General features: G+C 40.4%; 1 long non-coding RNA gene and 1 pseudogene across 1 annotated transcript in view; both read left to right on the forward strand.

Annotated features, from left to right (window-relative positions):
* LOC137220708 (uncharacterized) overlaps positions 1-25,446 on the forward strand; it is a 472,693-nt gene that overhangs the window by 405,649 nt on the left and 41,598 nt on the right. The window lies entirely within an intron of this gene.
* Positions 4,867-25,446, forward strand: part of LOC137220557 (B-cell CLL/lymphoma 9 protein-like) — a 36,984-nt pseudogene continuing 16,404 nt past the window's right edge.

The following is a 25,446-nucleotide window of genomic DNA, read 5'->3' on the forward strand; positions in this document are numbered from 1 at the left end:
ATTCTCAAGCTATCTGGAGGGGAGATGAAGTTGCTTTTTTAAGTATTCTTTTTCTGTGGTAAAATACACATAACATAAAGTTTACCATTTTGCCATTTGTAAGCGTGCAGTTCAGCGGCATTAAGTACATTCATGTTGCTGTGCAACCACCAGTGCCCATCTCTAAAACTTTTCATTTTCCCAAACTGAAACTCTATACCCATTGAACAATAACTCCCCATTCCGATCTCTCCCCAGCCCCTGGCAACCACTCTTCTACTTTTTGACTCTATCAATTTGACTATTCCAGGGACCTCATGTAAGTGAAATCATACAGTATTTGTCCTTTGCTGTCTGGCTTATTTCACTTACAATGTCTTCAGGGTTCGTTTGTGTTGTAGAATATGTCATGATTTCCTTCATTTTTAGGGCTGAATAGTATTCTATTGTATGGATATATCACATTTTAAAAATCTATTCATCCTATAAATACTTGAGTTGCTTTCACCTTTTGGCTATTGTGAATAAGACGGCTATGAATATGGTGTACATGTATCTGTGTCTCTGCTTTCAGTTCTTTTGAGTGTATATCCTGAAGTGAAATTGCTAGATCATAGGGTAATTCTATTCTTAATCTTCTGAGGAACTGCCATATTGTTTGCTACAGAGGCTGCACCATTTTATATTTCCATTCGTGATGGACAAGCGTTTCAATTTCTCCCTCACCAAGACTTGCTATTTTCTGGAGCTTCTTGTTGTTGTTTAAAATAGCCATTCTAATGGATATAATGTGGTATCTTATTGTGGTTTTGATTTGCATTTCCCTAATGATTAGTGATTTTGAGTATCTTTTCATGTGCTTATTGGCCATTTATAAATCTTATTTGGTGAAATGTCTTTTCAAATTGTATGTTCATTTTTTAATTGAGCTGTTTGTTTTTTTTGTTCTTTTTTGCTTTATTTTTTTTTTAATTTTTATTTATTTATTTATTTTTGACTGTGTTGGGTCTTCATTGCTGCACACGGGCTTTCTCTAGTTGCCTTGAGCAGGGCTACTCTTACTCGCGGTGCGCAGGCTTCTCATTGTGATGGCTTCTCTTGTTGCAGAGCACAGGCTCTAGGCACGCAGGCTCCAGTAGCTGTGGCACGCGGGCTCGGTAGTTGTGGCTCGTGGGATCCAGAGCGCAGGCTCAGTAGCTGTGGCACATGGGCCTAGCTGCTCCATGGCATGTGGGACCTTCCCAGACCAGGGCTCGAGCCTGTGTCCCCCGCCCCGGCAGGCAGACTCTCAACCACTGTGCCACCAGGGAAGTCCCTTTTTTGCTTTATTTTGTTGTTTAACTTCTCTTTCATTATAGATTGATACTTTTATAAAATACAGTAAAATTACCACCAGTGAATTACTGGATATCAAGATGAAGGATGTTAAGATGAAGTCCTAGTACATCTGTTTCTAGCCATAATGAAGTAAAAGGGATTGATTCACTCTTCTACCTTAAACAGTTAGGAAACCAGAATAATATATGAAACAATGGTTTTCAGATATTGAACAAAAGTCGCATTAGGAGTGTGATCCCTTCAGAGGAAAGAAATAAACAAGGTGAGACCTGTCACCTCAGCTTATTGCTTAGAGGCAGCCTACAAGCACACTCGAGAGGATCAAACTGAGCCCTGGTAACATAACTGCATGCCAGAACGAAGACCACAGCTACATAAAGGAATACAGCAAAATTCAGTACCCAGTAGTGAAAATTTACACAGTCTCCAATCCAATTAAAAAAAAAATTACCTGGTATGCAAAAAAGCAGGAAATAGGATCTTAATGAAGGGAAAAAACTCACCTGTTAGAAGATGAATTATATAAAAATGAAACAAAAAAATGACAAAAATATAAGACCCATTTTTTAAAAATTAGTAAATTTAATGGAAATAAAAGAAATTATTCTGTCAAATTGCTATAAAAGTTTCTACATGCTTGCTCCCATGTTTTATACTTATTGTTCCATGAAATGGCCAGTAACAATCCACAGACCATCAGCTGGTCTGTAAACCACACTTGATGTAGCCCTGATTAGACCAGTATTTTTTTTAACCTCAAGCCGACTGACTTAAATATGATTACAGAAAAAAAACAAAACAAAATCACATTTGAATGTACGGCCGGCCGTACAAGAGAAGAGCCTGTGTCCCAAAGTGAATTACATGTCTCTAGGGATTCCAATCTGAGCGGCTCCCACCTCAGGGTGTTCCCAGCACTATGCCAGACCCTGAGGGAAAACCTGAGGTGAAGACCCAAGTCCTCAGAGTGAAGCATGGCAGGGAAATTTATGAGAGGCTTAATTAGCACAGTCATTTTATATAAGTAGAGACACAAGGTTTTAAGAAAAACCCTTCTGAGCCTAATTATTTCCTCTGTTATCAGGGACTTCAGAGGAAACTGCACTAAATCATTCTGGAAATAGGTCCTCAGTTCACAGATGCTGAGAACTAATTACTTAACGCATTGAATTGAGTGCATGTTGTAACTGCAAAATATGAAGACTGGATTAGAAGAGCCACCACGAGCTCTTTACCAGCTACCTCTTGGAGGCAAATGTCCATGGACACATTGTTCCAGAGGAGAATGGAACATTGTCTTCCGGAAAACTGCTAATTAAGAGCTTCTAATTAACAGCAGCTTTCCCTTACAGTCCTGAGGATGGTTGCTCAGCCTATCCAGGTTCAAAACTGTTTTGTGTGGTGAAGCTGGGAGAAAGGAAAAAAAAAAAAAAGACAAAATAAGTATGTATAAATTGGGGATATGCAAATGTCATTGTTGACATTCTACTTGTTACTTTCATTTTGGAATTCATTGTAACCCATCTATCAATGTCTTTTTCTATTCCTGTTGTTTCTCATCTATGAAAAGAATATAATGATAACAGTATCTTCCTCATAAGGTTTAAATGATTTAATATATGTAAACATATTGGCACATACTAAGTACCCAGTAAATATTAACTGTCTATACCTGTATCTATACATCTATAGATATTTACTTATTTTTTCATTCATTCAAATCCACTGAAGAAATACATGGTATCTGAGGGATCAACCTAAAAATTATACAATTGAGCTTTTTAAATTAAAAGCTCTGGTATAATTGTACAGAATGTAGCACTGTCAGTTTCAATTTAGACCTTATCATTATTGTCTGTGGCAAAAGCACATCACCCCAAGGGCAAGGAGTTGAGTCCTGAGGTGTGGGCAGTAGAATCAATCTGCAAGGGCAGGTTGTCTGACATCAACTTCATCATCTACAAAGGTTCAACATCCCCTTTGGTTTCTTTGCAGAATCATTAGTGCACATTTCTTGTGACTGTGTCATTTTGGTCTATTGGCAAAAAAAAAAACAATTATGTGACAGAGCACTGAGTGACACCTGCCTTGGCTGGGTATTGCCACTTGCACCCGGAGTGCTCAGAAGAATGATAGAGGTGATGTGTTAACTATGCTCAGTCAAAAGTAAAAGATGGAGAATAGTGTTTTCATTTTTCAGTTTCAAATCTACATCCCTTTATCCTGCTGTACAAAATAGGATCTCATGGTGATCACAGTAAGATCTTGGAGGACACTGTGCCAAGACATGTGAAGAGGTGCCCCTGACCTGGGCATTCTGAAATTCTTGATGAGCACCTTGCCTGGTTACAGACAGCTGTAGCAGCTTCCTGCTCCTGTTTCCAGGGAGGAAACAGTGCTCTGTGTGTTCCTGAGTTTCTTTACAGATTTCAGGGGTGCTCCCTATATGAATGTGGAAACTTCTCATAAGATGACCAGTGGCCACTAGGAATGAATGCTCTAATTACTTTTGGTGACAGTAAATAAAATTATTTTGATATGGATCAGAGGTCTTGTCTATAGAGAAAGGGCTCTTTCAGTTATCCTTATGCTTGGCTAAATTGGTTTTCTGAAATGAGAATGTAATATTCCTGAGAGAATGAGTATTCATATTGAACTATTTTCATTTAAAAATAATCATTTGGGGGGTAGAGGTGAGCTCCCATACTAAACTAGAAGTAGCAAAAATTAGATAATAAGGAATTTATTTTGTTGTTTTTCTGCTTCCCAGTTTTCCTCCTTGACGTTCTACAGATTTCTGTTATTGGTCAATTTTTGTTGCTGTTGTTTCTGTGTCCTTTCTTGACACCCTCAGTCAGTCTCTTGGTTTCAAATATCATCATTGCTCTGGGAAAAACAACTGAATCTCTCTTTATAGTTACGGGACTTCTTATTATATGAGGTAATAAATCTCTATCATCCAAACCATCTTGGTTTGGTATTCTCTTACTTGCATCTGGAAGTATCTTGACTCTTTTTCCTCTAAACAGTAATAGGAGAGTGAATCATTCTAAAGCCAAGTCAAGATCGTGTGGCTCCCACGTTCAGAAATCTTCAGTAGTTCCCCACTCCCTACCAAAGAAACCCTCCAAATTTATTATCTAGCATTTAAGACTTTCCTACAATCTGTGCCAACTAACCTTTCCAAGCTTATTTATTATATGCTTTCTTTACCTGGTCCTTCCAGTGGTTAAAACACTCTAAGAGCTGCAGTGGGGAGACAGAAGAGGGGAGGCTGCCACCCAGCTAAACAGTTGGCTGGGACCTGGACCCAAGCCCACTCCCCATTCCCTGCCACCACCCTGCCTCCAGGGACTAAATGTGGAACTAGCTGGTGTCAGCCCAGTTTTCACCTAGAAAGTCACTTCAGTTTAGGTGGCAGAGATCATCTTTGCAAAGTTCTTTTGTGTCCCAATGTAGATTAAAGAGCAAATTGAACTCCCGAAAGGTGGGAGTTGCCTTTGAGAACATGGCTCCTAGGCCCCAGAGCTCCAGGATCAGCACGGCAGCATGGTGGCCCTTGTGTATTGTGTGCCCTCAACATGCAAGTTTCTCCTCTGGCAGCAGGAAGCACACTCCGAGAATGCTGAAGCTGCAAAACCCGCTTCCAGAGCACAGAAAAACAAAGAGGAACAAGGTATACCAGCAGCCAACATGCAGGAACGCACCCAGCAAGCAGCAAGCCACTGTCACTGACTCCGCAATTGCTTCTGCTGTGGTCCAAGAAGAACTCAGAGAGCCTGTCCCTGTCTGTGACTGCAGGCTCAGTCATTCAACCAGTGCAGTCTAGTAACCCTAAAGGGAGGAACTCCACCATGAAAGAGTCAAAGTCCAAAAAACAATGATGAACAACACAATAAATGAAATTAAAAATTCTCTAGAAGGAACCAATAGCAGAATAACTGAGGCAGAAGAACGGATAAGTGACCTGGAAGATAAAATAGTGGAAATAACTACCACTGAGAAGAATAAAGAATGAAAACAATGGAGGACACTCTCAGAGACCTCTGGGACAACATTAAATGCACCAGCATTCAAATTATAGGGGTCCCAGAAGAAGAAGAGAAAAAGAAAGGGACTGAGAAAATATTTGAAGAGATTATAGTTGAAAACTTCCCTAATATGGGAAAGGAAATAGTTAAGTCCAGGAAGCACAGAGTCCCATACAGGATAAATCCAAGGAGAAACATGCCAAGACACATATTAATCAAACTATCAAAAATTAAATACAAAGAAAAAATATTAAAAGCAGCAAGGGAAAAACAACAAATAACATACAAGGGAATACCCATAAGCTTAACAGCTGATCTTTCAGCAGAAACTCTACAAGCCAGAAGGGAGCAGCAGTACATATTTAAAGTGATGAAAGAGAAAAACCTACAACCAAGATTACACTACCCAGCAAGGATCTCATTCAGATTCGACGGAGAAATTAAAACCTTTACAGACAAGCAAAAGCTAAGAGAATTCAGCACCACCAAACCAGCTTTACAACAAATGCTAAAGGAACTTCTCTAGGCAGGAAATAAAAGAGAAGGAAAAGACCTACAATAAGAAACCCAAAACAATTAAGAAAATAGTAATAGGAACATACATATTGATAATTACCTTAAATGTAAATGAATTAAATGCTCCAAGTAAAAGACAGAGACTGGCTGAATGGATACAAAAATAAGACCTGTATATATGCTGTCTACAAGAGACCTACTTCAGACCTAGGGACACATACAGACTGAAAGTGAGGGGATAGAAAAAGATATTCCATGCAAATGGAAATCAAAAGAAAGCTGGAGTAGCAATTCTCATATCAGACAAAATAGACTTTAAAATAAAGACTATCAGAAGAGACAAAGAAGGACACTACGTAATGATCAAGGGATCGATCCAGGAAGAAGATATAACAATTGTAAATATTTATGCACCCAACATAGGAGCACCTCAATACATAAGGGAAATGCTAACAACCATAAAAGGGGAAATCAACAGTAATACAATCATAGGGGACTTTAACACCCCATTTTCACCAATGGACAAACCATCCAAAATGAAAATAAATAAGGAAACACAAACTTTAAATGATACATTAAACAAGACGGACTTAATTGATATTTAGAGGACATTCCATCCAAAAACAACAGAATACACTTTCTTCTCAAGTGCTCATGGAACATTCTCCAGGATAGATCATATCTTGGGTCACAAATCAAGCCTTGGTAAATTTAAGAAAATTGAAATCGTATCAAGTATCTTTTCATTGCAGCTCTTTTTACAATAGCCAGGACATGGAACCAACCTATGCGTCCATCAACAGATGAATGGATAAAGAAGATGTGGCACATATATACAATGGAATATTCTCAGCCATAAGAAGAAACAAAATTGAGTTACTTGTAGTGAGGTGGATGGACCTAGAGTCTGTCATACAGAGTGAAGTAAATCAGAAAGAGAAAAACAAATACCATATGTTAACACATATATATGGAATCTAAAAAAACAAACAAAAAAATGGTTCTGAAGAACCTAGGGGCAGGTCAGGAATAAAGACACAGACGTAGAGAATGGACTTGAGGACACAGGGAGGGGGAAGGGTAAGCTGGGACAAAGTGAGAGAGTGGCATGGACATATATACACTACCAAATGTAAAATAGATAGCTAGTGGGAAGCAGCTGCATAGCACAGGGAGATCAGCTCTGTGCTTTTGTCCATCTAGAGGGGTGGGACAGTGAGGGTAGGAGGGAGACGTTAGAGGGACAAGATACGCGGATATATGTATATGTAAAGCTGATTCACTTTGTTATAGAGCAGAAACTAGCACACCATTGTGAAGCAACTGTACTCCGATAAAGATGTTAAAAAAAAAAAGAGTCAAAGTCCAAGTCAAAGCAGGAGATGATGGCCTTCCCTTACAGTGATGACCCGCATCTGGGAATCCCCACCTGCCTTTCAAATTCTCCAGGCAGAGAAAACAAGGGGGCTGGCCAGTCAATCCTAGTCCCCCCTCTTAATGACTCCAAGAGTGGGAACCATACACTGTAAGCACTCCTTTGGCCTGGTGGGAGCCTGGACCTGAAGAATGGGGCTGCAGATGGTGCCAAGGGAGCAAGGTATTCCCCGTCCCCCGCCACCTCACCGCTCTGGTCAGAGCTCCTGGGACTGAAGAATGGAATTCTGCTGACCACTAAAGTCCCAGGATTCCCAGTGCACAACCCACTGATGACCCCATCATATTACGCGACCCACAGCTCTTCCAGACCTTTCCACAGCCAGACTATTATCCAAAGCCCACACCTGCTCCGAAGACATTAGACCAAATAGTGTGTGTGTTTTCAAGCTGCAGATTCTGCACTAAGGGTCAAGTTGAAACTGCTGCCCCTTTTCACATCCATGACATCCCTAGCAGCAAGACAGAGAGAAGCATACCTCTGTGAACAGGCAGATATGTGCCTTTGGAATGACCTGAAACCTCTCCCAGCTCCAGCCAACCAGGGTTGGAATTCTTCCCCGAATACCACACCGCAGCCAACTCTGTGTGTTCTGGCACCAGCACCCACACCTGCTGCTCCCATATGTCCCCTGAGATAAGCCTGGGGTAGAAAACAAACTGATTCCTTCTGCAGGCAGCCCTGCCAGCTCTACTCCACTGCTCCGACATGGTGGCCTGATGCCCCCAAACCAAGCAGTTACCTCTGTCTCCTACAGGGACAATGGCTCTGGCAGATCCCAGTGTACTCCTTCCCCACCTCCCTCCACTAGTGTCCAGTGGAGATCCCCCCACCCTGAGAGAAGCCCCAGATGGACTACGTCATGAGCAGCTTCAGCATCAGGAGCACTCCTTACACACTCTCAAATCTAGCGCATGCTTTCCCCTGATGAGAAGACATTCATAGCAGCACAAGGGATGCAGAATGCTGGAGTGTTAAATGAACCTCCAAAGAAACCAGAAGGGTTGATACAGGCCAGAGTGGCTTAGTAACAAAGCTTAGGTAAGGGACCTGGGTCCCAGACAGCTGTGGAGGCTCCACTTGTCCTTCCAGGATACAGAGACGTGCCCTTTTGTCCAGATGAAGTGATTCCACCTTCCATGAACTCCCTGTCTGGGCCCCTAAGACCCAACCACCCAGATCGTATGACTCCTGAGCAGATAGTTTGGCTGAAATTATAGCAGGAGTTTTTAATAAACAGAAGAAGAGGTATCAGGGAAAAGTGGCTGTACCCTAGCACTCCCTCCAGGTTACAAAGGTTTATCTGCACGGACCTTAGAATTTCTCTAAGGGCCTCTCCCTAGATACCAGATGACCCCTAGTGAAGGCTGGGCACCTGGGCAAGCAGAACCATCTTCTGATAGTATGACTGCACCATGTTCTCTGCTCTTAGGCACACGGCCCTCGACTGCAACATACCAGGGATCAGATATGCCTTCCTGGATTTGCAGGAATGATAATCTGAAATGGAAGGGCAAATGTCACCAACCCTGCATCCAGACCACGTCTTTCTGGAGTCAGTTGGCCAGACAACATGTCAAAAATTCCAAATAATTGAAACATCTTTCCTGGCCAGGGGGTCTTTTTGATTGATGGGATTGCTTCCAAAACCCCCAAAGATTCTCTGCAGAGATGCTTCAACAGCAGCTTGCAGAGAAATTTCAAGGTGGTCTCCCTGGGATAAGCATAACAGGAATAAGGTCCAACATGGAGATGACTAGCATGATCCCAGGCTCTCAGTGAACATTCCCATTTTCCTGCAGTCCTGCCAGGATAACTTTCCAAAAACGATTCCCCACCAATGAGCCCTGGTTGGGAATTTGAGTTTGGGATGGTCCTTAATGTCATGAAAGGAAATGTCAACTTAAATATCAACAAGGGATCCAACTTTCAGATGACACCTCAAAAGATGAGAGGCTCAGTGTGCCCTGGGGAGATGATGACGTGCACTCAGGTGGCTCCGAGATGCTGCCTGCTGAGCAGAAGCTGGCTCCCCTGCCATCTGGTGAGCGTCCTCAGCAGGAGTATGTCCTGGGCTTTAGGCCATACTTTCCGTGTCTCAAGGTCCAGGAAGCAACGGTGGTTTGCAGAATCTCAGAGAAACAATCGGACTCACCAGAAGGACTAATGGCCAGCTCTGTCATAGCCACCAATACATCTCAACCCTCTAGAAACCCCATTAGCCTCAACACAGCTCCTCCAGTTTAAAATGGCCTGGGGCAAAAGCCCTCTGCATTCTCCTGGTCTGAACCCTCTGCAACCTCCCACCATGTACTGTCCAGTCATCAATGCTGGGCTCACCCTCAGGAAACCTCAAGTGCCTCCAGATTCCATTGTACATGGTAGGCCTGATGGCAGGCCCAGACGCTGCTGCCTTCATTAAACAGCCTTCTTAGTGTTTGCTGCTGCTCTGTGGGTGATCTGCTTCTGTGAATATCCAGATGTCTTCTCTCTAGTACAACTCGCCTCCAGAGCCTATCCTTCCCCAAGCCTGCTCTCCATTGTGGTGTATTAAATGTTCAAGTTTGCAATGTCCAGTTCTACCTGATTATTCCATTATGCCATCAAGATGGCAATCGACTCAGATGACAGGCTCCCCTCCAGCTCCTTCACTCAACTTCTCATCAATGAATAACCTGCCAGAAATGGGCATTAATACATAAAAATCCTCGAAATTCACGTTCTGATGCCAACACTCAACCCCATGGGAATGACCCAACCGCTCCTCACTATAACCAGATGCCCTCCTTGGTTACCATGGGAACCAACATACTTCCTCATGGTGTTTCAGTGGGGTCTGATTTGATGTCACACAATCCTATGATGGGTCTTGGGTCCCAGGAGCCTGAGATGGCATCTCAAGGACAGATGGGTTTTTGCAGGAGTTCCCTCCAAGATGAGTCTCTTCCGCAGCAGGTATCATTTTCTTGCCATGGCCCCAATGGAGGCAGAGCAACTTCCTGAAGACGTGGGTGTCCCAGGAGAAGGCACATTTGGCCATTCTAACACCCAATTTAGAATTCAGCACTTTAAAAGCCTGGGGGCCGAAGGGGTCCTGACTCCATCACTGTGCTGGGGAATAGCCTGTCTTCAGTCTTTTCGGACCCAGATCTGCAGGAAGTCATACCTGAGTTGGACCTGTCCTCTACACTCCACCTGAGAAGCCCAGCCAGACACTGAAATGGTTCCATGAGGGGAAGTCCCAGGCCATAAACAGCCCTGGGGTCCTAGACCTGGGTTTTTGCACAGGGGATGATGGGCAAACCAGCCCCCTGAATGTACTAGCTTTGCCTGGCTTGGGAGGTCCCGGGTTTGTGGAAACTCTGGGCATCCTTCCGGGTACAGGTGTAACCATACCAAGCCTCAACCCAATACGATCACTGGCCTCTCTCAGGCAAGAGCAAAATATTAATGAAACACACACACACAGACACACAATTAATTTTTAAAAAGCTAACTGTTACTAAGTTCAGTGTAGGGTAGGAATAGTAAGAAAATCTACTTTTTGTTTAATTATGAAACTTAGGACATTGCTTTTCAGTTTAAGTGCGCCTCATCACTGTCTGTCTCTCTCGATATACACATCCACCTCTTTCACCCTTCACCATCTCCTTCATTAAGTGTGCTTCTTTCCCTCATGCCCACCCCCAGCCTGCTCACGCCCTGCCTTCCCCCCTTCTTTTCCCTTGGGTGCTGCGTACTCAGCATTATTTAGGGGAGATAGATCTAGTAAAGCCTCAGCATCCCTGCTGAGCATCCTCCTGGTTTTGGGAGGGAGAGTGAGGTCTGTCCCTGGAATGCTCTGTGGCTTTCTCCTCCCGGGTGACTTTTTCTTTGCCAATATGCCCTCTTTTGCCTCCACTCTTGTTTTCTGGTCTCCTTTTCTGCGGAATTTCCAGGTGAATTTTATTAATGTGGGATGGAACAGATGCTAATAGTTATCCAGGATTTTGTTTTTGTTTTTTGAAATTTTGTGGTTACTTCCCTTTCTTCCTGCTCCCACACACAAAGTGTTCTACAGAACTTCCATTAAATTCGGTACAAAACCACTTGCTGGGGCTGTGATGTCAGAAAAATTAAATATATTGCTTCATATAAAATTAAAAAGAATATTTCAAGGCTCAGTCCAAAAATGACTTCCATGAGACTCTTCCTGATCTCCAGGGGAGACCAAATGTCATTTTCCTTGGAACTTGCTACTAACATCTAACAGCTTCTTCCGTCCTTTTCGTGTAACATACTTTTTTATGTTTTATCTTTCCTATAAATTGAAACTATGTGAGAGTTGGTTCTGACCCTGATTCAACTTTGGATGCTGCACAGTGTTTTGCATGTAGCTGTTCACTGAATGTTAGGCAGATGCATAATTTTTTTCTCTAACCACTGCAAATTATCCCTAACATGGGGAATGATGGAGGGAACAATTAAAACAAGCCTCACAAGTTGAAACATGACACTCAGTTTATGAAATGAGGAGAAAAAAAGAGGAGTCGGAGGAGGATATAACCTGAGCTATAAATAGCTTTAAAGAAACTAAGCAACATGTGACAGGGATTTGTATGGGCTTCCAAGGTGCTGCGGGTAAAATGCTGGAGTTTATAAGAAGGAAGGGGAAGTTTATAAAGTTTGCTTCTTAGCAGTGCAGTCAGGCAGTATCAGGGCTTACTATGTGTCTTTGTGCAGGCTGCTATAACAAAAGGCTGTAATAGACTGGGGGGCTTAAACAACAGACATTTATTCCTCACAGTTATGGAGGCTGAAGTCCAAATTCAGGGCTCCAGGAGATTTGTTGTCTGGTTGGAGCCCGCTTCCTGGTTCATAGATGGCTGTCTTTTTGCTGTGTCCTCACATGGTAGAAGGGACAACAGAGCTCTCTGGGTCTCTTTCCTAAAGGGACTAGTCCCACTCACGAGGGCTCTACCCTCATGAAATCACCTTGCGAAGGCTCCACCTCCTAATACCATCACATTGGGGGTTAGGTTTTCTAACATGTGAGTTCTGGGGGGACAAACATTCAGTCTCTAACATTATGGTTCTGCATAGGCTCAGAAAGCACCCCGCACATCCTATCAAGTGAAAAGTGATGCTGATGACAGCCCTACACTTCCAGTGGTGTCTCTTGAAGCCTTGGAAACTGGGGGTTTTAATAAAAATCTTCCTCACAGTGTCCCTCAGGAAAACTTGGAGGTTAAAATTTTATCAGATCCAGTGCTATTATAAAATGACTCTTTTGTAGCCTCCCCAAATTAGTTTCATATTCAAAGCAGCTTATTTCAACCATTCCCTGCTTAGTTAAATGAAGGCTTGGAAATACAGAGTGCACATGGAGAAGAGAGAAAGGTCTCTGTCTACTTCAGAAAATATTCGGAGTACATGCCTGCATCTTAACATTTTGCAGCCATCCTCTTTTTGTGAATTGCTATTTTGACACTTTATTTTTACTTACATTCAAGAATGACTCTTGGGAAGACTTCATTTTAAAAGTATTTTCTATTTACTTTGCTTAGGTATCATGATGAAAATACTCTGGAAGTAGTCATATACAGATGGGGGCAATAAATATGTGCTTTTAAGAAATGTCACGTCCAAGATTCTTAGCTTCTAAATGCAATGACAGTGAGGAACCCTCATGGCCTTGCTGCCACAGGCTCCAAAAACCAGCTCCAGCCCGTCCACCAGGAATTATGTCACTGTCCTGAGGCTAATGGTCTCTGTTTACTCACAGGTGTGCTCACTTTAAATAAATCCCACTTAAAAAAATTTAGACTTGCCAAATAGAAAAGCTGGCAAAGTGACTGCTAAAGAAAAGGATCCTTTACCGTGTCAACACTTTAAATAAAAAGCTGTTTTAGTAGATTTTAAAGTTTGAAAACATTTATTTCCCAGGAACTCTGGATTTGCTGGAAATGCTGCCCACCTGTGTTCCCTTCATTATTCTAGCACAGACTTTGACACTTTCTGAAGCCAGCCAGAAGTAGAATAAACAGCTAATTGTCTGTGTCATGTGCCGTGTGGCTTGTGAATCCAGAATAAGAGGCCAAAGAAGAAAATGATTGTTCCAGCACTGATTTGCTGTGAATCAGTTTCCATCCTCAGGAAATTCATTTTATTTTACTCACAGGGAAATCATATTAAACTGCCTACTCCATGTCAAGTTGTTTGGATTTCTGTGAAGAAAGAAAATAAGATTGGGATTGGCAGAACAGCGTGTTATATGGGGAAAATCAGATCACCAGAGAATATTGGAGCTTTAATGGTCCTTAGCACCCTCTTAATCAGGCAAAATCCTTCATACTGTAGGTGCAAAAAGTAGAATGGGCATCTTTGTTTTGCCTTCCAAGCATTTCTGTTTCTCTTCCCAAGCTAACCTTAAAAGATGGATCCACTTCCAATGAACAGTTCCGAAGAAGGAGTGGCATTGTTGGCTTCAGAGATGGAGACCTTCTGAAGTGGCTCCTCTGAAGGTTCTTGGCTTAGGTCACAATTTTTTATGTATAGTGGGTACCGGGGAAAGGCAGCTTTTCATGTGAATTTATTATTGACATCAAACAAGGCAGGATTTTGTTTTGGTTTGTTTTGGCCCATGGTAGGGTAGAACAGAGAATGGAATTACATAATCAGGCATTCCCAGGCAAACAAATTTAAATGTTGCTTTGAGTTTGAATTAGTCTGCTTAATGTCTAAATCTCACAGTTCTTCCTTCTATCTGTAGTGCAACCTAAAACATAAAAGATAAAGCATTCTCTGGGTTGAGATCTAACCCTGTATTCTGTCTTATACTCTGATCTACAAGGATGTAGAATGTGCTGCAATGGCATTTTATAGAGACATGTTCTGTCTTGAAAACAAGTAAGATATTTCTGTTAAAAATAGATATGGAGATTAGTGGTGGATAAATCTCATTAAGTTTGGAATCTGGGTTGACTTTATATAAGGGTTCCAGGAATTCTGGGGCTTAGTGACAGATTACACAAGTATTTGGAGATTAAAGAGCTCATCAAATCCAGGAAAAAAATGCATGTCCTTTAAGGATGTCCCCCCAAATATATGTGTTTGTGTGTATACACACACACACACACACACACACACACACACACGCACACGCACTTAGGGAAGAATTAATAACCAAAACTTCAAGTTTTCAGAGGCTTATGTCTTTTCTACTTCTGTGGGAGAAGAGAACTCTATTCTAAACCATGCCCACCAGAGCAAGCAAACCAAATAGGACACACAGTGTTTTCTCAATGGCCATATTAAGAACTGAGCTCCCTTGTAGGTATAAAAAGAGACAGCCTGGCTTGAGTTCAAATCCTGTCTCTCTCAACTTAGTTGCTATGTGGCCTATTCAAATTATTCTATCTCACATAGCCTCTACTCCTTCAACCTGAAAGCAGAGGGGGTAACAGTGTGAGGATAGATTTCCTATCACAAAATAAAAATTTAAAGCCATGTTTGATTAAAAAATAATATTCAAGAAAACCTGAAAGTAGAAATCTATGTTTACATTGACTGTATGAAATGTTTTTACAGTTCCTGTCTCCTCTGTACCTCTAAGGGACCACTGCTTCAGTATCCATTTATTCCTTCCTGGTTCAGTAGTTGTTTATGAGCCTAACACAGGGAGAGGCAGTGGCCCTTCAAAGAGAGAGTCCTAGACTTGTAGAGAAAAGAACTGGGCTTGAGATCTGACTTATCCATTATCTCCGACCTTGGAAAAATCATTACATTTCTCTGACTTATGGTTTTTCATCTGTAAGATGGTGTTTTAGACCAAATGTTGGTGTCCTCCCCAAATTCGTATGTTGAAGCTCTAACCCCAATATGATGATATTTGGAGGTGGGGATTTGGTAGGTAAGTTTAGATGAGGTGATAAGGGTGGAGCCCTCATGAATGGGATTAGTGCCCTTATAAAAAGAAGAGACAAGGGCGCTCTCTCTCTCTCTCTCTCTCTCTCTCTCCCCCCCTCCCTCCCTCCCTCCCTCCCCCCACCCCACCATGTAAGAACTCAGTGAGAAGGTGGCTGTCTGCAAGCCAGGAAAAGGGGTCTAAGCAGAAACCAAATCAGCTGCCATCTTATTCTTGGACTTCCCAGCCTCCAGAACTGTGAGATATAAATGTATATTTTTTAAGCCCCCTAGTCTGTGGTATTTTGTTAAAGCAGGCCAAGCTGACTAAAACAGATGGGGATAAAAATACCAACCTATATTATAGAGTCCTTAGATCACAAATGAGACATATATAAAATCTCTGCAAATTTTCGATCACTAAACAAATTATGAGTACTGTGTTAGGAACTAGAGAGATGTAAAAATGAGCCAGGTACTGACCTTGACCTCAAAAAGTTCAGTTTCCTAGGTGAGGTAAGACTCATGTATTACCAACTATGATACAAAAGAGAAAGGGCCATATTCATTCATTCTTCAGTCATTCATTCATTTGTTTAATAGACATATATTCAGCATCTGCTATGTGCCAAGTGCTAGATTTGGGGCAGCAATAAACAAACAAAAAATTCCCTGTTCTTACAGAGCTTTTATGTGAGTCGTGGAAGCAGTCAAAAAACAAATACGTAAATATTAAATAATATATTCAGTGGTAGGAAGTGCTTTGAAGAAAAATAAAGTAAGGCAATGGAAAAATCGTGGTGAGGGAGACTTGGCTATTTTGTACAATGTGATGAGAAGAGACCTAGTCAAGTCATGTGACTGGAGGGTCAGTCTCATAAGGGACATTTGAACAGACACTTCCATGAAGTGAGCAGATGAGCTTAACAGGTTTCTTGGAGGATAATGTTGAAGGCAGGGAAAACAGCAAGTGCAGATGTCCAGAGGCAGGAATGTTAGTCATAAAAAATATTCTAACAGGCTCTGGGAATTCAGAGTTGATGAGATTATTTCTAGCTAAGAGAGTCGATAATGATATAAGACCCTCAAGATCAGTTCAGGGAAAATAGAGGTCCTGCTAAAGAAGAGGCTTGTATAAAAGTACCACATATTTACATAGTCTTTTATATTTTTCACCCATCTTTTGCTTAGATCATAACTCATAAATTTCTATCCACGGGTACATATTTATAATCATTATCCAACCCACAAAGATAGTCATAAATGATCACATTTCAGTTTCCTATAAACATAATAAGTGGACATCGTTATTAGTCATCCCTTTCCCATTTCAGATTATTATTATCATCACTTCAGATATAGGATAGTTTAGAACCCATACTTTGGAGTTAGGCAGATAGAAATTCACATCCCAGTTCAATTGGTTCTAGATTTCTGACCTTGAGGATATTGCTTAGGCTTTTGAAACCATAGTTTCTTTATTTGTAAAATGGAAATGATGATATCCTGAGGAGTTTGTTGTGAGAATGAGAATGTTGTGGGATTTTACATACACATACACACACACAGTATTTAACACAATACCTGACATAAAGTAAATAATTCACAAATAATTGTTTAAAAATAAAATAGTGGGAGATGCCCTCTTTTTACCTATTGTCCTTCATGGAGGTGGTATTGAAAAATTGCTCACTGATGCTATTCTTTCCCACCTTTTCTTTATTGAAATATTCACAAACATCAAACTATAAAGCAAGAAACTTAGAATCTAAAAGTCATACGATACAAATGATTCCAAGATGAATGCAAGAGAAAGTATGAATGGAAGTAACAAGAACAAGTATTTACAAGTTTTTACTGCATAAGAAGGCTTTCAAAGACATTAATCTATTTACTCTCTGATAATAAACCTGTAGTCTGAATATTATTTATCTTCCCCATTTTACAGATAAAAATATATGACTCAGATAGGTTGAGTAATTTTGGCTAAAATCATACAGCTTGTGAGTGGTGAGACCGGAACTTATATTTAGGTCTTCTGATTCCAAGTCCCTGGGGGTAGTTATTGGGGCAACTGGTGCCCAAGAAATTCTCGCAAGACGGAAAAACTTCCAAGTGATTAACTGAGTTGGTTGCATTATGGGCCTCCCTCCTACTTGTGGATTTTGATTTTTCACTGAGGATTATTAAAGAAAGTTACCTAAGCTTCTTCACAAAGCTCCAGAAATTTCTGGTGAAGTATGTGTTTCTTTCTGAACGGATTTCAGAGGATCTAGATTTTAAACAGCCTTGCTGGAAAGCAAGGTCCCTGTGTTGTTTAGGCTCTGAGCTCTGCAAGGACAGGGACCATGTCTTACGCATCTTTGCGTCCCAAGACCCAGCAAAGAGCCTGGCACCCAGGAAGCTCCCAGGTCCCTGTTTGCAAGGACAGGGACCATGTCTTACGCATCTTTGCATCCCAAGGCCCAGCAAAGAGCCTGGCACCCAGGAAGCTCCCAGGCAGGGCTTGAGGGCCAGGCTGACAGGCCCTGTGATGGTTGATATCAGTTAGCATCACCAGTTTAGCTCTGATTTTGGCTGCAGTGAATACACTAGACATCAGCTGTCATGAGAAAACATATCACATGGTAATTTTTCAGCTTTTAATTCTGAATCCAAGCCCCTGGCCTGGACGATGAGACAATAGAGCCCTCCAGCCTCTATACTTCCCACCATTTCTCCTCTCTTTCTGGTTCCTTTTCAGAAAGAGCTTCTCTTATAGGAGCCTGAGCCTGAGCCAGAGCTGCAGACCTTGTTTGCCTCAATAGAGAAAATAATTTTAAAACAAGGACGTTAAATCTGCCTTCAGCTTTGGGTCTTGAATATCAGTGTTGACTTAAGCCTTCCCCATGGAGAAGAGTGGCATTGGTCAGCAGAACTGGTGAGCAGGTGGCGTTAGCACCAGCATGGAAGGGAGCTGCAGTGAGTTGAAATCTCTGCACTGTCATGTAACAAGGGCTGAATGTATTGACCAGCTTAGGTATTGATCACTTTACACACATTATTTAGTCCTCGATGGAGGATTCCTATTAGTATTCTCATTTTCCAGAGGAGAAAGTTGGGGAATAGAGGTGAAGTGACTTGCCCCAGGTCACAGAGAGTAAGTGGCAGGTCTGGAATAAAACAAAGCAATTGGACTTCACAGCCTGTGCTCTTAACTACGTGACCTTGGGCAAGGGAATGACCCTCTCAGTGCCTCCATTTCCTCATTGGTAAAATGAATAGAGGAACAACTACTTCCTTAGGTGGTTAGAAAAAGTCATTGAGATCATACATGCAAAGCCCTTGACACTTAGTAGGCACTTAAAATATGTCAGTTCCCTCTCTTCCCTCAAATAACCTGAGATTGAAGAGTGTCACCTCTTGAGCGATCCTTTAGAAACTTAAAGCTAAAATTAATCCAGGCCATGCCAGAGCCAATGACAATAAAGCTGATTTGTCCAGACTTATTATTTTGTTTCAATAGGAGACCTGCCTCCACTTTCCTGGGCAGGTCCACAGAGCCAGCCCAGACTGAAAACGCACGTGGCCATTGCAAACGCATTGTTGAAACATGACGGACACTTCAGGAACCAGGAGATTCTTTCTGGAAATGCCTTGCTTCTTAGCCAAAACAGAGATGGTTAAACAGTACAGCAGTGCAGCTGTGGCCTTCAGGGTGCACAGTGGGGCTTCACGCTCCTGGGGCAAATGGAAACCCAGGGACACACTTGCCAGCTGGCACTGTCCCTCGAGGGACAAGATATGCGTGGCCTCGCCTTCCAAGTTGAGAGCAATTGCTGGCAGGACACCATGAGCATGTCAAGTTAAGGGAATATTTTTTTTTAAAGGCCCATCACTGTTTTTCTTTCTTTAAATGGTAGCCACCAAAAAGTTATGCAAACACTTCAGCTGTGGAATATTTAATCTGACATTTGGCATAGCTCCCTTGTTGATCCAAGACATGAAGTATGCAGTATATGACTTGCAGTTGTTTCAGTGTTCACTTAAAAAAAAGATAAACCAGACACAACAATTTAATTTTCTATCCCCTCAACTTTAACTGGGTCACTACCAGGATCCATCCTTGATTCCCAAGTAATAGGATGACAATTATGAACCACAGTCCATAAGATGAATAGCTCATTTAATCAAGTTGGTGGATTTAGTCTTTTTCTTTTTTGGCCCTGCTGAAAGCTTTAGGAGTCCCTGTGCTTATGGTTTTTTCTAGGGTTTGGCAGTTCTTTTATTTGGGTCTGGTGTTTCGGGGTTTCACGTGCTCTTGTAGAAACATTGCCAGAACTGTCCTCCCATCATCCTTGTCATTGGGTTTTAAGCGAGAAAAGAAGCACCTTGCTGCAGTCTTCTGCCCATTCACATGGGACATGTGTCCTGGCTGCATGTGGTCATCCATTAGTGGATGTTACTCACCCTGTTCCTTCTTCTTTAACTATCTCACTGACAGTTGTGTTCTCCTAAAAGAGGAATTTCCTCTGGTTCTCTTTGAATATCAGTCACATGGTTTTAGATCCCTGACAGGTAAGAAGAACATTGCCACTCCTCAGAAAACACATGGATACTAAAAATCCTAGTTAGTGAGCAGTTCACATTTTGTACCATGTGGAGGGAAGGATGCAGGACTGGCCAACATTCCAAAGGAAAGGAGAACCTTTCCAAATGTTCCTCCGCTGATGAGTTAGAAAAGTTGCTTAACGTAAACAAGCATAATTCCTCAAGTTCCATCCTTCCTGCAGGTGGGCCAATAGGCTAAAAAGCACTAGAAAACGTAGTAAAGTGCAGTCTATTTCTTCATTCTCCTCCACTTCCATGCTCACTGTTATAACAACGCTGATTTAAACATCAGGTCACTGTCACTGGGCTCCAGGCAATGGCATAATTCTGCTTCAGAGAAATACTGAAACAGTGTTCATCCTATACAAAGCGATGGGTGGAGAAGGGAGAGAATCAGATGGCAATGCTTAAAAAGGAAACTGGAGACTGATGAATCTGGACGCTTCCTTAGTTCTGGTTCGAATTTCTGGGTCCCATTCCCAATAAAAATATATCTTTGTTTCTAATGGACAATTCAAAGGACACAAACCTGAGTGTTAAAAGCTGTGTCTCAGTTTTATGGTTTGAGGGATTCAGTTAGGTGAGAAAGAATCTTCTCTACCTCAAAAAACTTTAGCCAACACATGAAATGTGCTTGAGAGCAGAGAAATGCTAAGAAAAAATGGGCCTTTTTAGCAGGTAGATGTTCCGATTATTGATTTGTTTAAAAAATACCTACATATCAATGCTTTTAATGGCAGTTTTTCAAAAATAGTGGGATAATAGGCAACTTTAACTTTCTCTTTAGACTTCTCTCTCTCTCCCTCCCTCCCTCCCTCCCTCCCTCTCTTAGTTTTTGACATTGAATATTTGTTTGTTATATAAATGGAAAATGGCAATTAAGAATGCACTCTTTCTCTAAGGATCTCGTAGTGTACTTTTGCTGGGAGTATGCTAGTGAGTCCTGAAATTAGGTCATTCTGTATGTTCTCACTGTAATGAGATGCTCCAGGTCAGGAAACCTCTGTAGAAAGTTTCTAGCGGCGCTTCTACCAGAGGGCAAGATTCTAAAGCTCTTTGCTCACTTTTTTCAAGCTTTATCCGCATGAGAAGGAATTAATATCATGTTCTTACAATGGATCAATTATAACTGAAACTAAAGTAGAGATAAATTAAATTCCATAAGCCAAGAATATTTCATAGAAATTTCTTCTCAAAGTTTTTCTCCAAGTATTTTCAGTTGTGAAGTTTCTTCAAGGAAGATGGCAGGGCATTTCTCAGTAAATAATTGGCAAGCAGTGTAGGGCACTGCAAGTTCCCTCAGGTTTCTGAAAATGGAACTTACTGTGGATATTGAGTAACTCTTTAGGGTTTAGGATGGCAGAGCAGTGACATCTTACATGCTGACCCTCACTGACAGGGGCAGTTTCTGGAATGCTCTGTTGAGAGGGGGAGTGGGAGGAACGGGCTCAGTGCCAATGCTCAGACATGATGAGTGATATCTGCCATGTGTCTGAGGCAGCAGTACTGCCGTCACAATTGATTTTAAATTGTCAAGCCTATTCTCGTATTTAACTAAATGAGTTTCTAGTGATTTGCATAGTGATCAAAGTGTTTTCCCACAATATTTAGTTGGGCAATATCTAAGCATATCCTAGCGGCTACTGAAACTATTTCTATCTCCCTGCCTGCTTGACTGCTCAGGAGCTTCAGCAGACCCCTCATTTGTAATTGCACACCTGAGGCTCTTTGTGTTTCAGAGTCTGAGAATAGGAAGGAAGCTTGGGGACCCCTAATGTTACCCCCTTATTTTACAGATTGAAGAGCAGATGCTTGGAGAAGTAAAGTGACTCACCCAAGGTCACACAACTGGCTTAGGGCAAGGGCAGTACTAGACCCATATCACCTGATTCCTAATCCAGTCTTGACTTACTACACCATAGATTCTTTTATAAGACCATATTCACAAACTTTTATAAGAGATTTAGTAATTCAAAGAGATGATACCCTTGCAGAAGGACATACTGTAGAGCAGCCCCACTGCTTCTGTATTCTTTTCTTTTCTTTATGATGCTGAGCACTGAGAGCCCTCAATTCATATCTGATCTTAAAAGAAAGTGGAAGGGGTGGAAACGAGAGGTTTATAGATCACAAATGCTATTTTTAATAACTTACTTCACCTGTGCATTTCCCCTAGCCCCATACCACTCTACCATGCAAAGGAATTTTTAAAACAAAGTGATTGTATGAAAGCACTGTTAAAGTAGCTCTCATCATCTTTTGCGATAGGATTTCAGAAGCTTTCTTATTCATATATAGATTACAGTGTATTCGATTTATGCAGTGGAAACCTTCAAGAAATGAACTAAAACTGAATTCTTATGGAAAAAACACTTTACTTCCTGCCATATTGCTGCAACAGAAATTTTATTGGCAAAGTAAGTCGCAATATTATTCCCAGCAGAAGAATTCTGCATATGTGAAAAAGAGTATAATTGCCTCATTAAAAATCAAAGAGGGAAAGAAAAAAGTGAGCAAATTGGGAAGTATGTTGCCATAACCACAGTTAAGCTCCATATGTATTAAACCTAATTTATGAAAAGCCACACTTATTAAACAGATAAAGAAAGTGGTGAATTGTCCCAAGATATTATACCCTATAAGGCTTAGGTCCATACAGGATTCATTAAGAAAAACAGAAAAGATATACAACATCTAATACTGAAAATACAAGGGTTTAGTAGAAGATGGAAGTGAAAGCAATTTTAACAGGCCTTCCCTTCTAATCATCAAAACTGACTCAAAGACTACGAAGAGGGAAATATAAAAAAATTATACCAGCATTTAATCTTTGTAATAGCGTCAATCTGGTACTCTAAAATTTCTGACATTTCTAAGAGAAAAAAATGACCTTTGAAACATAGCAGAAAATGATTCAGTGAGCTACCACACAACTGAGAGAATGATGGGGGAGTATGAATTGCAACAAATAAGAATAGATCTTTCTGGAACATTCTTCTAAATATCCCTTAGTTTGAAAGGACAAAGACTGAAAGAGTTGGGAGAAACCACTGAAGTTGGAAACCATCTGTGTGCTGTGTTTAGAAGTCATAGATCCCTTGAGGAAAGCAAGGGATCTTTTCCCTGGGGCTTCTTTGACTCAGAAGTTTATTAGCAGTGGTAATCTGGAGAAGTAGTGTCTAGAATATGGATCATTGAAGAGATGGAACTCACCTCACTTGGAGCTATTTCTGCTGTACATATAAAGTGGATGATAGTATGTGAAGGGAGGAAACGGGTGATGAAGAAAAAAACATATGCCCTTTCACCAAACAAAAAGGACATAGTAGTGGGAATTTCTTGATGTTGAATTTGAACCAGTATGGCTAGTAACTAGAGCCTACTGAATAAACCAGAATATTCTCCCAAGTCAGTGGAACTGGAACTTGATGAACTAGTTTCAAACATATGTAGGAAAAGCTTGTAATTAAACATTTTTTTAATTGTAAGCATTCATAATCCCAACTATCTGCTCAACAGAAGACTTCTGAATGACTTAAATGGCTGAACAGATGACATTAGTTTGTCCAGTCAGGCATTCAGCCTAGATTCAAAGGAGAGACAGGAAATTCACCCAAGTACAATGAGAGGAAATACAAGACTCCATCTATACCATTTATTGTTTGTTTATTTAAAAATGACTGTTATAGATAGCCTTGTCTCTTTAACTCAAGCAAAGGGATAAACGAGACTTCTGAAAAACATCTGTAATAAAAAAGGAAAATAAATACTACATTCCGAGAAAGAACATCGTTTTAGAAAATATTTATTCTGGGAAACTGAAAAAAAAGTAGGTAGTAAATATTTTCATTTTAAAGGAAATATAAAAAAAAAGAGAAAAACGTGAACTAAGAAAAAAAGAGAAGAGATGAAATAAGAGACTGGAAATTAAAAAGTACCAGCTTTGTTATAAAAACAAATAAGTTATTTCAAATTTTTAATGGTAGTGTAAGTCAAAGAGACAGAGATCTAGATATAGAGAAGAGAATCAAAAATGCAGAAAGATAAATCCGTAGCCTGAAAGATGAATAGGAGGAAATTCTAAAGCATGCAGAGGGGAAGGGCAGAAAGCTGGAAATAATAAAAGAGAAAGTAATAGACATAAAATGCAAAAACAGAGATCCTGCATATGAATAATGAGTGTGAATGAAGTACTTAAAAATAAGTTAAAAATACAAAAGAAAAAACTGTAATTGAATTAAACTGTGCAGAGTAAAAATAATTACTAGGTGAAATTATTGGAATGCTGTCAACAATTTCTTATGACATTTTGAAATTCAAAGGCAAATAGTTCTAAAAGGATTGAGACAGAAGTCACAGATCACCTAAAATGGGAGAAAAAGTCATGCAGGCTTCAGACTTCTGTACATGTTCATGCAAAGGCAGCAGAAGTAGCCCAAGACTGGAAACTATTCAAATGCCTATTAACGGGAGAATGTATAAATAAGTTTTATATTCACACAACAAAATAGTATATAGCAGTAAGACTAAACTACTTACTATATGCAAAAATATAATCTCACAAAAATAATATTGAATGAAAGAAGCTAAAAATGAAAGAGTAAATGCTACAAAAACTCATTTACATAAAAGTACAAAATAAGGTAAAACAAATCTATACTGCTAAAAGTCACGTAATGGTTATGCAGAAGGGGTTGGGGGAGGCTGTGATTCCAGGATGAGCGGATTAGTGAGGACTTCTGTGAGTACTGATAATATTCTGTTTCTTGATCTGCATGCATTTTATACAGTGTGTTTAATTGTCCATTTTAGGAAAATTAATCCAATTGTACACATGTTATATGTATACTCAAATAAAAAGTTTTTTAAATGTTGAAGTAAAATTAGAGCAGTTATTAGAGATGAAGAGGATTCAGTGTATAGATGCCATGGATAGATGCCTTGTATAGGAGGGGCCTAGGAATACTGAATAACATTGGACTTTGCTAGAAAAATGTTTAGATAAATACTTACAATAAAAATTTAATGGTCATAACTAAATACATAATACACTCTGCAGCTTCCAAGTCAGTGGAAGAAAAAACATAGAGAATAAAGTAAATTTCATCAAGTTAATAGAAGGTAGGACAGATGTAAAAAAATGAAAGAAAATGCATAGTAAACAGAAACTTATTTTTAAAAAGGTGATAGAAGTTACTCTAAATATGTCAGTCTCCATAACAAAATATAAATGAATTTAACTCACTTTCTAAAAGACAGATAATATAAAATAAGATTAAAATATCCATGCTCAGATCTTAGTTTCAAAATACCATTTCCAATAAAAGTAACCAAGGCTACTTGGAGAAGTGGTTGATTTCAGAATTAGGAAAGGATAATTAAATATCTGTAAGTTTGTGATGGTATAAATAAATAATTGAATGAATAAGGATGAAGAAAGGACTACTCTTCCTTGCCAAAGAAGTCCAATTAATAAATATAGAAGAAATGAGGAAAACAGAAAATCACCATAGAATACCATAGTAATTGTTACAGGTACGATCCACCAATGATTGCTAAAATTAGTGAGTAAAAGTTTAAGAGTAACAGGACATTGTATAACCTCAAAGTATCACCTCCCTCAAGATACAGTGGAGAAACCTGGCAAATAATACCTTAACCAAATGAGAACAG

The sequence above is a fragment of the Pseudorca crassidens genome, chromosome 3 (genome assembly GCF_039906515.1).
Source record: "Pseudorca crassidens isolate mPseCra1 chromosome 3, mPseCra1.hap1, whole genome shotgun sequence".
NCBI classification, from domain to species: Eukaryota; Metazoa; Chordata; class Mammalia; order Artiodactyla; family Delphinidae; genus Pseudorca; species Pseudorca crassidens.